This window comes from Strigops habroptila, chromosome 1 (assembly GCF_004027225.2).
Source record: "Strigops habroptila isolate Jane chromosome 1, bStrHab1.2.pri, whole genome shotgun sequence".
Lineage (NCBI taxonomy): Eukaryota > Metazoa > Chordata > Aves > Psittaciformes > Psittacidae > Strigops > Strigops habroptila.
Window position 1 is genome coordinate 45,067,854 of NC_044277.2, and position 15,057 is coordinate 45,082,910.

Genomic DNA, 15,057 nt, shown 5'->3' on the forward strand with positions numbered 1-15,057 from the left:
GAAAAGACAGTGTTAATAATTCCAAGATAAAATTGTACTGTCCCATGAGAATGTTTAAAGATATCTTCAAGAGCTACATCTTAGTGTTTCTTAATGGATTGTTGAATAGATGTTATATTTTTCTCCCAGTTAAATTCAGAATTACCTTTCATTTGTAACTAATTTGTCAATAAGTATCCAGATTTATTCTGCTCTCCTTATGAACACCTTAGAGAGTGACCTTTGCAAACAGTGGCTCAGGATATAAACGGATACTGACTTTCAAAGCTTTTGACAAAATTAGCACACAGAGAATATGCTGCAATGAAATTAACAGTTCTGCCAGATGGTTTGTACCTGCAAGCGCTGCAATAATTACAATAACCTCATCATATTCCTGGTCTTTCATCACCTTGAATATTTTTATTGAAGTTGTGCAGACATCTTTAAACGTTTCATCTTACAGAGTGAAACTTTCATTTGGGTGAGAAATTCCATCATAAAACTGTAAATTAAGGAAATTAATAATCTCATATTAATTCTAAGCTTTTAAGTTCCTTACAACCAGTTATTCCTTGCTAGGGAGGTTGGTAATGTGCTTAATGGCTCAAGAGAAATGTTGAGATACCCTGAACATAGAACTTTCATCGAGTGTTCTGTATGTTAGGACTTTTGGAAGCTATTCATTCTCTCACCACAGTTAGCACCAAAAGATTCCCACTATTCTAATGGAAGCATGTTTGGGTTTTTCTTCTTTATGCTATATTTCATTATCCTATAGTAGCGGAAAGGCAGAGGAGATAATTCACTGTCATTCTCTGTCAATACTGCCCAAATTAGAAAAAACGTTATAATCCTCACAGTTCTGTCCCAAATGCATTTATAATCAAGTTTGTTTAAAAGAGTTCTCACTGAGGATCCATTTTAATTCAGATAGTATAGTGAATATCTGCATAAAAGCGACAGTAACTAGACAGCAACCCTATGTACAAATAAGCGTTTCTTCAGTTTGTGAATATTACAAAAATGAAGTACATGCCTTAAAGCAGGCTTTACCTAATAAAATGATGTAGCATCATAGAAGTTAATTTGCAGAGACATTGGGTACTGATGACCAGTGTCCATCTGAGGTATACTCCAGAGGGTCCTGCTTTGCACTAGCTCTAGTCTTGTGAGGTGCTGCAGAATATTGAAGAAGAATCCTAGAGCACATCTTCCAGACAGTTCCTAAGGGAATGCAGTTCAGTTCAGACCTCTTCATAATGTGAATTAAAGCACAGTAGGGAAGAGTAGAATATGTCTCTTCTGAGGCATGTTCCTGATTTGAACTTAAATGATGTTAGGGAGATACTCAGAGATGGTGGATCTACTCACCCACAGAACTACACAGCAGAAGCAGACACATGAATGACAGCTGACATTACACACTGACTCATTTCAGCTTGAGGTTCCTCTGAAAGGGGTGATACTATTCCCAGTAATGTCACTGGACACAGGTCATCATCTCTGATTGCATCCAGCAACTGTCCGTGTACAGCCGCATCTAGCAACTGTCCATGTACAGCGTGAACTTGTCACAGTGAAAAAAACCAGTGATCTGGTGAAGAGAGGGGTTCATGTGACATCAATGAATTGTTGTGCTCTGGACCATATGGCTGATCTGAAACAAAAGAAGAGTGAAACTGTAAACCCTACAGCCCTCTATAATGTCAGTGAAAGTACACATTCCAGGTCTGTATACATCTTTGGACCAAGGAGGCTTGACCCAAGTTTCTGTGTTCTGCAACACATCCTAACATTGAGGAAGTAACATTTCTTTTCTTTCTGCCACATTTCATTTTTTATAAAATGAATAAAACACTCTTCTGTGTACAGTAGTTATAAGGGTAAATAAATTAAAGACTGTGAAGTACTCATAAACTATTCCAATGGGGTTGTACAAGAGCCATAGGTAGACATGGAGCAGTGAATGAAAAGACAGTAGTGGACTTGAAGCGTTTCAAACTAACACTTATTTTTACCCCATTGCTGTGTGGAAGAACTAGAAAAGCAATTAGTGACACTAGAAAAGGGTAGTTCAATCCTTTTCCTAGGCCAACAAGTCCTTCAACTAGAGGGCAAATGGTGAAATTCACTGTTTTCAGAATGCTGTCAGATTAAATAAACAGAGAGACTGCAGAAAATATTTTCCTTTTAATCTTTTCCATTGCCACTACTCCTAGCTCTTGATTGTCACAAGAATAGGTAGAAAAAAGTGTCAGGAAGAAGTGTGATTATATGGATTGTAGGTGGATTATATCCTTTTAAATATCAATACATCATATGTGCTCACCCACTGAATAAGGCTTGGCAGCCAGCTGCCAAGTTGTTTAAAGTCATGCTAACAACCCATCAATTAGCAAGTGGAATTGCTGCCTTCTGGTATGAAATATTTTGTCTGACTCCCACCTGAATTCACTCCGAATCAGATCATTTCAGCCTAACTGTAATTTGCTAGATGGCAAAGTAATATCCATCATATTGATTTGATTTAATACATCAGTTTCAATAAGTCATATGGGGAAACTTCAAGTCAACCCATACTGTCAATTTTGAGGATCCAGAGCTCTCTTACATAAACCTATAGAAGCTCTTTTTATTGAATAATCTTGGAAAAGTGGTCCTCTTCTCTGTCTAAGCAGTGTGCAGGGGTGACCAGAGGGAAGACACATGATAATACAAAGCGACAATATTAGAGATAATGTGTTAGAGACACAAACTTCTCAGAAGTTTCTGGTTGCATTTAACTTACACGTGGCACTTACGGTTCTGGATGCAGCTGAACTCTTCATTGTCAGGCTAGGTGAACAAGAAAGGCTTAGTGTTTGCCATGGCTGTGGATAAAAATCACTTGAGAGGAATCATGTGACCAGCTAAATCTCTGCAGTCTATTAACGCAGGGTGCAGGCTCATGAAAAGCTAGTTATGACCCGCCTCAATATTAACATTATAGGAGTCTGTGCATATGGCAGGTATAACCTCTCATCGCATCTTTCAAAGAAAGCAAGTGCGAGCACATGCTTGACTTTTTGAAAAAGCGAACAGAATAGAGTCTGCCTCTTTTTCTCCCCATTTTGTAAAGACCTTTATGCAATCTGTGATAAAATGTTTTACAGGAAGAGAGGCAGAATAAAGAGCAAATGTTTTAAAGAACTAGAGATAGTTACTCTCACACAGATAGCCAGGGGAAAATGACATACTGTATGGTGATACAGAAAAGTAAAAGAACAAACACACTGAAACTCTAAAGCACTGAGATGCAAGTGTTCTTCTTTAGCCTAAAGTGAGCACAGAATGGAGGTGTGCTGTGCTGAGCGAAGGGAGGATTCAGTTGCAAGGTAAAGTGAAAAAGGAGGGTTATGGGGTGAAATACGAAGAGATGAAGTAACTCAGTAGGAGGACTATTTCTGGAGCATGGGGCAATGCACGTAAAACATGTCCTCCATCTGCAGAGATTTCAAGAGAAAAGGCAAGACTGGGAGTGCATGCTGAGAGTTTGTTCTGTGTAAGAGCTAAATACTGATTTCTTTTTTTTCTAAATAAATTCACTGTGTCTAATTCTCAACTTTCACTGTTATACAGATACAATTTCTTGGATTTCTTCTGGTGTAAGCATACAGATGCTTCTGGATATAACTTGGGATATTTACTGGATGTGCCTAACTTGAAAATTGAAATGTTTTAACTGGATGCAGGTATCATTGGCCATTTTTATTCTATGAGTGGATGGATACCAAGATGTTTCATGTTTCCAGTGCCAGTACTTGGAACTACAATTTAGCAACTCATGTTCTGAAAGTGAACTCTCTCTTTAAACACTGTAATCAGCAATGCCATGCTAAAATACTCATGGGTAAAAAGAAAACCACAAACCCTAAAGAAGTATTTCTGTTTTACAGAAAATATATCCTAAGGGAGTTTAATAACTTGAATACAAGATATTTTTTTTTTGAGGTTTCTAAATATATATTGCCTTTCCATGTTTATTTACAAGAGAAATCTAACACCAGAAAATTGATCTCCCTATTAGTGATTAAGCTCAGTCATTTTACCCTTGTGTTTGTAAAAGCAAGTTACAAAGCACTCTATCAATTATCAGTTTGTAAGACTGATTGAGTGGCTTTTCCCACAAAAGCTACTTCCAGTGGCTCCTAATGAGTTATTCCTGTGAGATTTTTACACAGAATAGCTATCACTTCTGGGGATTGTTTATAAGATTACTGTAATCTTTAAAATATGTCAGGACTTTCAAAAGCGGGCATGAGTGCAGATTTTGTGACCATATCCAAACTTGCTTTCAGCTGCCAGCTTTGCAGGTGAGAGTAGACTGCACTGGTTTCAGATCAATTTGTCTGCCTGAATATTATCCTAGGATGCTAGTGAATTACGTGGCTGGATTGACCTTTATGCGATAGCAGCAACAACATCTGAGCTCACTGTGTTAAGCCTGGATGGTGTTTCTCTCTTTAAGCTGCTTACTCCATTGAAGTGTAACCTTAGGATCAAAGTATAGATGTGCCAAAAGCAACGAAGTGGTTTCTTGCATCCGATGCAAGAAACAAAAGCAGATCTTGACATGGAGAGTCTTCAGAAGATTCTTTCAAATTTCAAAAGATTTTGGATTCCAGATTATTCCTTCTAAAGTATACAGTAGCAAAGATGTTTATATGACCAAAAATAGTTCAGCTCCCAAAATGCTTTATTTGCACTTATTTTAGTAAACATCTGGGTCAGAATGTTAATAGCTTTTCAGGAATAGAATGTTAGCTGCTTGAAAGTTAATGATATCTACTCCTGCACTGGTTGGTAGCTGTGGAAAAACTTTATCTCTGTGATTTACCTCCCACTTTATTATTATTGTGAAATGATTACTCTTTTGAAAGATTATTTAATAGCTAAAATAAACTCTTAATTTGCATTGGGTACAATCATGCTCCTTCTAGTTGTACAAGATAACCGCTGTTATCCATCTAGGTGGATGTCTATCCACCTAGAATCCTATATGGTCCCACTGGGTAATACCATTTATTTCTGTGTAAAAATAGAAACCATTAACAGCTTTAACTTTCTGATTTCTCACCCTGCAGCAATAATTAGTTATGTTCTTTAGGGGTGGGTAGAGAGACAGAGAGGTGAAGGAAATAAAGTGGAAGTTTTTGTTTCATAAAGAGCTTTAATATTTTTTTAAAACTTGGCTTCATTTTAATTGAGACTGAAGAACAGGCATGTTTACAGTCTCCATGAAAAGCCTGAGACCTCATTTCTCATCATTTCTATATAGAGATTGCTAAATTCCCTGGGCATTTGTTGTTCTCTGGGGAAAAACTCTGCATCTGAAAGTCCATCAGTCCAGGCTAACAAACAACTATAAGATTTTTTTAACTTTGAAGGAGAAGCTAAACTGGAGATACAAGATCTGAATTTAGATCGGAGACCTGTGGTCATTTTTCTTTCTTCTGATATTTTAAGGCAGTTTTTATGAAAATTCTCCCACCCCATATTTTTTCTTTACATTTTCAGTAAACAATATAATAGTTCCAGCAGAATAAAAATGTTGTAATAAACTATGACTGCAGAGAAAGGAGCAATCCTTCATTTTCATAGGAGTAAATATCATGGAAATTTCTCAGTATCAGTGAAAATAAATGAAGAAAATTTTATATAATGAAAGATTTACTCTGAGCAAAATATGGTGACAAGAAGCATCAGTGAGCCATTAATCCAGGAGATCTGCATAACTTCAGATGTTGGTCCATCATCATGATTTCAAAGTGTCTCTCATATAAAATAAAACTTTTACATATAGATGTATATACACAGACTCACACATATACATATGTACATATATATACACACCTATATACAAATATACATACACACACATATATATACATAAAGACTTGGTTTGCAATTGAGTGGAAAAAGTGTGGAAAACCCCAGAAAATTGTTTTGAAATGTGAAAACAATAAAATATGACATCACTTGTGCTTATATGACTTTCAGGGGTTGTATGTTTTTTGTAGATTTCCAGTTTTTATTAATAGAATGAAGACGTATATGTTCATGTTTACTAAGGAAAAGTGATTTCGATGCAAATGTATGATCTCCTCTACTTTATTTGCTGTTATGGGAAGAGAGTGGTGTCATTTCCTGACAAAAATTACAGGGATGGGGAATAAAAGGAAAAAGCATTTCAAGGATTTCTTGCACATCCGGATTAAAATCTGGTTAGCCTATGACAAGAGAATTTTTCTGCCAGTATCATGAACTTGCTTTGTTGGCTACTATTCTGTGACAAACTGTTTGGTTCACTATGATATGTGGATTTATCTCCTTCTTCAAATGTGCCCTTTTGTCCTTTGATATTATTTATTTATCAATCACAGTAGTAACCCTGTTTCATTTTTAATAAAATACCACTTCCTCAAAAGTGAGACTGATGAAATTATTTACTGTAAATTGTGTACCTTTGTAATCCTCATTTCCTCTTTGTCAAATTGATTTCTGTCAGGTGATTAACCTTTTGCAGATGCTGAGCGCTATCCAGATGAATTGTCTCACTGACTGTAATGGGGCTTCCTATGTATGTGAGTGTTCACAAATGCAAACAGGGAATATACATGACCTTGTGAGTGTATTTGTTTATCAGTTTGCATAAATGCAATTTCTGTATATACTTTTGCAAAACTGTCCTTTTTACTGTCTGCCATCTATGATATGCTGTCATCATAATGACTGCATTTTAAATAGAAAATGCTTTATAGCTTTTAAAATGTGCATGAACCTTTGTGAGATAGCAAGAAAAAAGATCAAATCTTTGTTGTAACACATAAAATCTGCAAGGAAAAAAAAATTAACATTTTTTTACCTTCTTTGACATGAGGTCACTAACAAATATGATAATGTGGGTCACATCTTCCCTTTACTTATGCTATAATAAAACTGAAAAATATTGTCTGGCTCTAATGAAAAATTTAAGTGGGAAATTTGTAATCGACATTGGATACCTATGCTTCACATGAGAACTTCACAGCTGTTTTTTCCCTTTTTTTCCAGGTTATCTATCTTTAAAACTTGTGAAATTACACATACATTAAAGTTCAGCTATTAGCTTAAAATATGCAAACTCCCATTAAAATATGCATTTAGTTGATTCTTCCACTCTGATGCACCCTCCAGCTCTTCCTCAGCTCATCAGAATAAGTATTAAACCCAAACAATTGTTCAGCAGAATGACTGCAACTGAATATTTTGGAATTTAGGTTAGCCTTCAAAGAACAAATTATTTTTGACCACTGACTGCTATTATAAATTATACCTGTCACTTTAAACTATGCACTACTCTAGTTTCCTTATTTATTCTAGAGTTTTCTATTCTGATACAATATGAAAGTCGAAAAATATCTGAATCAGGTATAATGTAAAAACTGGGTTTCCAGAATTTCCTCTGTACTACTTACCTCCAATGAAACCTCTGGGTTTTAACCCCAATCTTGACATGCACTAACAACTTCTCTTGAAGTTACACAAGAGGAGGCAAAATCACTCCTCCCACCCCAGAGACTGCATTCTATTAAGTAACTTACCAGGACACCTTAAATAATGAAACCTTATTGATTTTTTTTTTTTTTTTCTTAAGGCACATTATATTCGGTAAAATAATTAGGTAGAATTAGTAGACAGGTCACCGAGACTGAGCTGGCATAAAACTCATATAGAGTATGTGTTACAGTTTCCAAGTAAAATTAGAGTTTGCTTCATGTCCAATATTTCTAAGCATATGGCCCAATAACTAAAAATAAGACCCTACAAAAAGAAGCCTTTTTCTCTGGTGGTGGCATATTAACTAGTTACATGGAGCTTTTGTAGTGAAGAATTCCTACACTTCTCTTACACTGCCCACCTGTGTGCAAATGTATGCCATAATGGGTATGGAGGAGACATACTGCATGGAATGAACATTAACCTTTATATAAACCTGCCTTCTTAAATTAATTGGTTATTTTTTTGAAAGGGATAAAGAAAAATATCATGCATTATATCAGCTTTGCAACACAAAATCTATTAATATTTTAATCTGTTTATCTTTAATGTTTCATAGGATGAAATGTTACAGAAAGTTTAAAAATGCAATTCAGTTCAGAGTTCTGAAGTTCTGAGACAAAGGAGAATGGGAGGGTTCCCTAAACATCTAGGATTTGTAAACTGAAATAGCATCTCAGGACTAGCTTTCATTTACCATATCACTTAACATATATTTTAATTCCAGACAGAAGTACTGCAGCATACTCTATCTTAGTATCTGGACATTTTTGTCAAAAGTAAGAAAATGCAGAATCATAGAATCATAGAATCGTAAGGGTTGGAAAGGACCTTAAGATCATCTAGTTCCAACCCCCCTGCCATGGGGGTTGCCCTAAACCACGTGGTCCTAGGCTCTCCAACCTGGCCTTGAACACCGCCAGGGATGGAGCATCCACAACCTCCCTGGGCAACCCATTCCAGGGCTTCACCACCCTCACTGTAAAGAACTTCTTCCTTATATCTAATCTAAACTTCCCCTGTTTAAGTTTGAACCCATTACCCCTTGTCGTACCACTACAGTCCGTAAGGAAGAGTCCCTCCCCAGCATCCCTGCAGGCCACCTTCAGATACTGGAAGGCTGCTATGAGGTCTCCATGCAGCTTTCTCTTCTCCAGGCTGAACAGCCCCAACTCTCTCAGCCTATCTTCATACAGGAGGTGCTCCAGCCCTCTTATCATCCTCGTGGCCCTCCTCTGGACTCGCTCCAACACCTCCATGTCCTTTTTATGTTGAGGACACCAGAACCGTACGCAGTACTCCAAGTGAGGTCTCATGAGAGCAGAGTAGAGGGGCAGGATCACCTCCTTTGACCTGCTGGTCACGCTTCTTTTGATGCAGCCCAGGATACGGTTGGCTTTCTGGGCTGCAAGCGCATGTAAAAGTACACAAACACATTTCTATATTTTGTGATCTATTATTTAAAATGCAAAATTCAACTATAATTACTTTCAGTCAGTTAATTTTTTTTAATTCTCCTCATTGTATTCAAAGGAGTCCTTTCATCATTTAAAATATTTTTTCATGGGGGTAAGAGGCAAGAAGGGAGGAAAGGAACAAAAGAACTGGGACTAAAGCAAGTTGTAAAGAAACCATTTTCTTTTTCTATGCACAGAACAGGTAAACGTAGATTGTAAATGTTACCAAGATTGTTCCTCTCAAGTGGAGAAAATTATTAGAAAATTTTCTGCTTTTGTTTTCTTCAAAGGCAAATTTTCTTTGCTATTTTCCATTATCTTCAGAAACTAGACAAGCCATTTTTTGCCAGCTTTTGTGATATCAGCCTAGACTAAGAAACACTATTACAAGACATGAAAGAACAGCTAAGCTTTACTCCCTGTTTAATCCTTGCTCTTCTGTCAAACCATCAGTTAGATACCTGACATAACTCCTCAATGGCTTCTTTTCTGAGGTCCATGGGAGCTGGCAGGCATCATTTAGTAAAATGCGAACTTCTTACCACAGGTTCATCTTCAAGCATGTCAGTTGACCAAATATTATTTACCAGCTTATGCTATGAGACACTACTGGATTTGAATTTCAGTGCCATTTTCAGATTATTAAAAGCAGGCTCAGAGCCCCATGCATTACTTCAAGAGTTTGAACATTGGTAACAGATGTATATTGTGCAAAGTAATTGATTTACTATAATTCAATTATTAGAAATCTGCATTTCTACTATTTCATATTACTTTTATGAAATAGCCAAGAAACAAGTTTACTTCCCTTAAAATCAAAACATTTCATCCTGCCAATATGACAAGGAATTAGTGGTTGGAGAGAATATATATATATGTATATAAAGGCCTAGTTAAACCAGATTTTCTTTTAGAATAACAGGTTTTCTGCTGAAGTAGTATAAAGGACACATGAAAAAGCTGGTTTCTACTTAAAAACTTCCAAATACAAAGATACACAGTCCAAGGAAAAGCTAGGACTAACCTTGCCTGGCTGCATAATACTTTCTTATTATATTGATTTATTCTTTCACTATTAAAATAAGCCATTTACCAGTTATGAAAAGTGCCAGTCCTCAGATGGGTGAATGCTAGAATCACAGAATAATAAAATCACATAAGCTATTTCAGAAACCAGCAGTACTACTTGTTTCTGATACTACTCATAACTTCTCAGCCTCTTCAAATCTAAGAGTTAAGCACAGTGGAAAATGTATCTAAGATCTGGCTGAGGACCTTCCTTTTTCTTTGGGATAAAGTATCAACCTGAGTAGCAGATAGCAGCATTACTGCAAACGATGGACATTTTTAAACGCTTGGTAAATTCCTAACATCAAAGTAATTATGCAAAGTGGATGCCACTTTAGCTGTTTGGGTTTTTTTGTTTGTTTGACTTTTTTTTCCTGAAACAAGAAAAAAAGAAAAGAAAGCTTAACACAATATTTTAAAAATTAATGTCTTTGCTCAAGGAAAAGAGTGATTTCTGAAAGTTTTAGTACCACTAAAGCATTATGTGGTACTGCATCAGTCAATCACATACAAAAAATGAGATGTGACGGTCTCTGTGTTCCAGCAGGTCTTTCAGCTGTATCCCCTCAGGTACAGGTAGTGCAGCCAAGTGCTCATTGCGCATGGCCGCAAGTGTCTGCATTACTATGGTTAAAACATGATTTAAATTGAAGAGGATGTTTTCTAATGGTGGGAAGAAAAGATATAAATACCATGAAACCATATGATGCCTCTGCTCTAAAAAGCCCTAAACTGGAGAAAAACCCCAGTTCCTCCAAATTAGCATTTTGCTGTGATTAATTAACAATAATTACAACATACAAAATTACAATGATGATTCACTTGGGTGGGTGACTGGTTCATGGCCGTGTTCTCTACAGCCTAATGGAGTGGGAGAGTAACTGGACTGCCTCTTCTGGATTCATTTGCCACTGGTTGTAGGCCAGGACAGTATGAATGAAAGACACAGAAAGGATGGATCTGACACAAAAGAAAGTACAGTGAAATCAGAATTTCAATTCTTTTTTTAAACTTCTATGTGAAAGGAAATATGTTAAGCAATTTATATAGATAAGCACAGTCACATATTTTTAGATCTTCGTATTATGCTTCATTTTTTATGTAAACCACTTTTCAATTAAGCCAAAGTACTCATAGTGTGTGCTTTATCTGTTAGGAAAAGTTGGAAGTATTTATACATTTTGTTTAACTAGTTTTCTAGCTTTAAAAGTTTTGTTAAATCATAGAATCATAGAATAGTAAGGGTTGGAAAGGACCTTAAGATCACCTAGTTCCAACCCCCCTGCCATGGGCAGGGACACCTTGCCCTAAACCACGTGGTCCAAGGCTCAGTCCAACCTGGCCTTGAACACCGCCAGGGATGGAGCATCCACAACCTCCCTGGGCAACCCATTCCAGGGCTTCACCACCCTCACTGTAAAGAACTTCTTCCTTATATCTAATCTAAACTTCCCCTGTTTAAGTTTGAAGCCATTACCCCTTGTCCTACCACTACAGTCCCTAAGGAAGAGTCCCTCCCCAGCATCCTTATAGACCCCCTTCAGATACTGGAAGGCTGCTATGAGATCTCCACGCAGCCTTCTCTTCTCCAGGCTGAACAGCCCCAACTCTCTCAGCCTGTCTTCATACAGGAGGTGCTCCAGCCCTCTTATCATCCTCGTGGCCATCCTCTGGACTCGCTCCAACACCTCCATGTCCTTTTTATGTTGAGGACACCAGAACCGTACGCAGTACTCCAAGTGAGGTCTCACGAGAGCAGAGTAGAGGGGCAGGATCACCTCCTTTGACCTGCTGGTCACGCTTCTTTTGATGCAGCCCAGGATACGGTTGGCTTTCTGGGCTGCAAGCAAACACTGCCAGCTCATGTTAAGCTTCTCGTCAACCAACACCCCCAAGTCCTTCTCTTGGACTTCTCTCAGAGCAGGGATGCTCTGAATCTCTTCTCCTCCCAACCTGTACCAGTGCCTGGGATTGCCCTGACCCAGGTGTAGGACCTTACACTTGGCTTGGTTAAACTTCATAAGGTTGGCACCGGCCCACCTCACAAGCGTGTCAAGGTCCATCTGGATGGCATCCCTTCCCTCCAGCGTATCAACCAAACCACACAGCTTGGTGTCGTCAGCAAACTTGCTGAGGGCGCGCTCAATCCCACTGTCCATGTCGCCGACAAAGATGTTGAACAGGACCGGTCCCAACACCAATCCCTGAAGGACAGCACTCGTTACAGGTTTCCAACTGGACATCGAGCCATTTACCACAACTCTTTGCGTGCGGCCATCGAGCCAGTTTTTGATCCACCGAGTGGTCCATCTATCAAATTGATGTCTCTCCAATTTAGAGACAAGGATGTCATGCAGGACAGTGTTGAACGCTTTGCACAAGTCCAGGTAGATGACGTCAACTGCTCTGCCCCTGTCCATCAGTTCTGTGGCTCCATCATAGAAGGCCACCAAATTGGTCAGGCAGGATTTCCCCTTAGTGAAGCCATGTTGGCTGTCACCAACCACCTCATTGTTTTTCATGTGCCTTAGCATGTTTTCCAGGAGAAACTGTTCCAAGATTTTGCCAGGCACAGAGGTGAGACTGACTGGTCTGTAGTTCCCCGGGTCTTCCATCTTCCCCTTCTTGAAAATGGGGGTTATAGTACCCTTCTTCCAGTCGTCGGGAACTTCACCTGTCTGCCAGGATTTTTCAAATATGATGGACAGTGGCTTAGCAACTTCATTCGCCAGCTCCTTCAGGACCCGTGGATGGATTTCATCAGGTCCCATGGACTTGTGCACGTTCAGGTTCTTAAGATGGTCTCGAACCTGATCCTCTCCTACAGTGGGCCTAAGGTCTTCATTCTCACAGTCCCTGCATTTGCTTTCCAAGACTTGGGTGGTGTGGTCAGAGCATTTGCTGGTGAAGATGGAGGCAAAGAAGTCATTAAGAACCTCAGCCTTCTCCAAATCCATGGTAGCCAGTTCTCCTGATAGCTTCTGGAGAGGGCCCACGTTGTCCCTAGTCTGTCTTTTATTTGCTACGTACCTATAGAATCCTTTCCTGTTACCTTTTACATCCCTTGCCAAACTTAATTCTAGCTGGGCCTTAGCTTTTCTAACCTGGTCCCTAGCTTCCTGGGCAATGCTCCTATATTCTTCCCAGGCCGCCTGTCCTCGCTTCCACCTTCTATAAGCTTCTTTTTTCCCTCTAATTTTCCTCAGCAGCTCCTTGTACATCCATGGAGGTCTCCTGGCCCTCCTGCTGCACTTTCTTCTAGTCGAGATGCAACACTCCTGAGCACGTAGCAGGTGATCCTTGAATATCGACCAGCAGTCTTGGGCCCCCCTGCCCTCTAGGACTGTATCCCATGAAACCTTACTAAGGAGGTTCCTGAAGAGCCCAAAGTCTGCTTTCTTGAAGTCCAGGGCAGTGAGCTTGCTGCATTCTCTTCTCACTGTCCTGAGGATCTCAAACTCAACGATCTCGTGATCACTACAGCCAAGGCTACCCTGGAGCGCCACATTTCCAGCCAGTCCCTCCCTGTTGGTGAGCACGAGGTCAAGCATGGCACCTCTCCCTGTCGGCTCCTCTATTGCTAGAAAGAGGAAGTTGTCTTCCACACAATCGAGGAACCTCCTGGATTGCATCTGCCGGGCCATACCGTCCCTCCAACAGATGTCAGGATGGTTGAAGTCCCCCATGAGGACAAGGGCCTGCAAGCGTGAGGCTGCTCCTATCTGTCTGTAGAGCGCTTCATCCACAGAGTCCTCTTGATCAGGTGGCCTGTAACAGATCCCCACCGTAATGTCCCCCATTGCTGTTCTCCCTTTGATCCTGACCCACAAACACTCTGTTAACTCATCACCCGTCCCCAGACAGAGTTCCATACTCTCTAGCCAACCACTGACATAAATAGCAATGCCCCCTCCCTGTCTGCCTGGCCTGTCTTTTCTAAACAGCCTGTAACCTTCCATTCCGACACTCCAGTCACAGGAGCCATCCCACCATGTTTCTGTGATACCAACGACATCATATTCCCGTAGCCTTGCACACATCTCTAATTCCTCTTGCTTGTTCCCCATACCACAGGCGTTTGTATAGAGGCACCTTACCTGAGCTCCAAATGCAGCCGACTCAATGGCTGGGGCAGCTGGAACATCTCTACATCGCTCCAAGCACTTATTACAGGTGCTGGCAACTGACCAGGAGTGTTGGGATGAATCAATGCTCCCCTCTCCCAACACATTTAGTTTAAAGCTTTCTTGACCAGCCTGGCAAGCCTCCTACCAAAACAGCTGTTCCCCTTTGTCAGACCAGCTCCACCAGCCTCCAGTAGACCTGGCCTCCCAAATCGAGCCCCATGTTCTAAATAGCCAAACCCCTGACTATGGCACCACCACTCTAACCATTTATTAACCTGCCAAATGCACCTAGCTTTTTTAAGGTCCTCCTCTTTGTCCTGGAGAATCGATGAAAAAACTATCTGAGCTCCAGAGCCCCTAACCACCTCTCCCAGGGCTCTGTAGTCCTTCTTAATGTTCTCCAGGCTACTGCTATCTATATCTCTAGCACCCACACGGACCACTAGAAAGGGGTAATAGTCAGCAGGACTTACTAGAGCAGGCAGCCTCTCAGCAACATCCCTGATCCGAGCCCCTGGCAGGCAACACACCTCCCTCGAGACTGGATCAGGCTGGCAGATGAGTGCCTCTGTGCCTTTCAGAGTACCCTACTACTATGACCCTCCACTTTTCCCTGGAGGCACCAGTAGTGATCCTCTTTACTGGTGCATCAGCAGGATGCTCATTAGGTGTGGTGGGTGCCTTCTCGTTAGCCCCCTGCAGAACTGTGAAGCGGTTCTGGGTGGGGACATCAGATTTAGGAGGAAGCCCCTTGTTAACTGTCCTCTTCCTCCTTTTTTTGTTAGTTTTTCTCGTTACTAATTCCCAGCTTCCTGGGTTGCTGCCCTCCTTCTTTCCTATGTGAG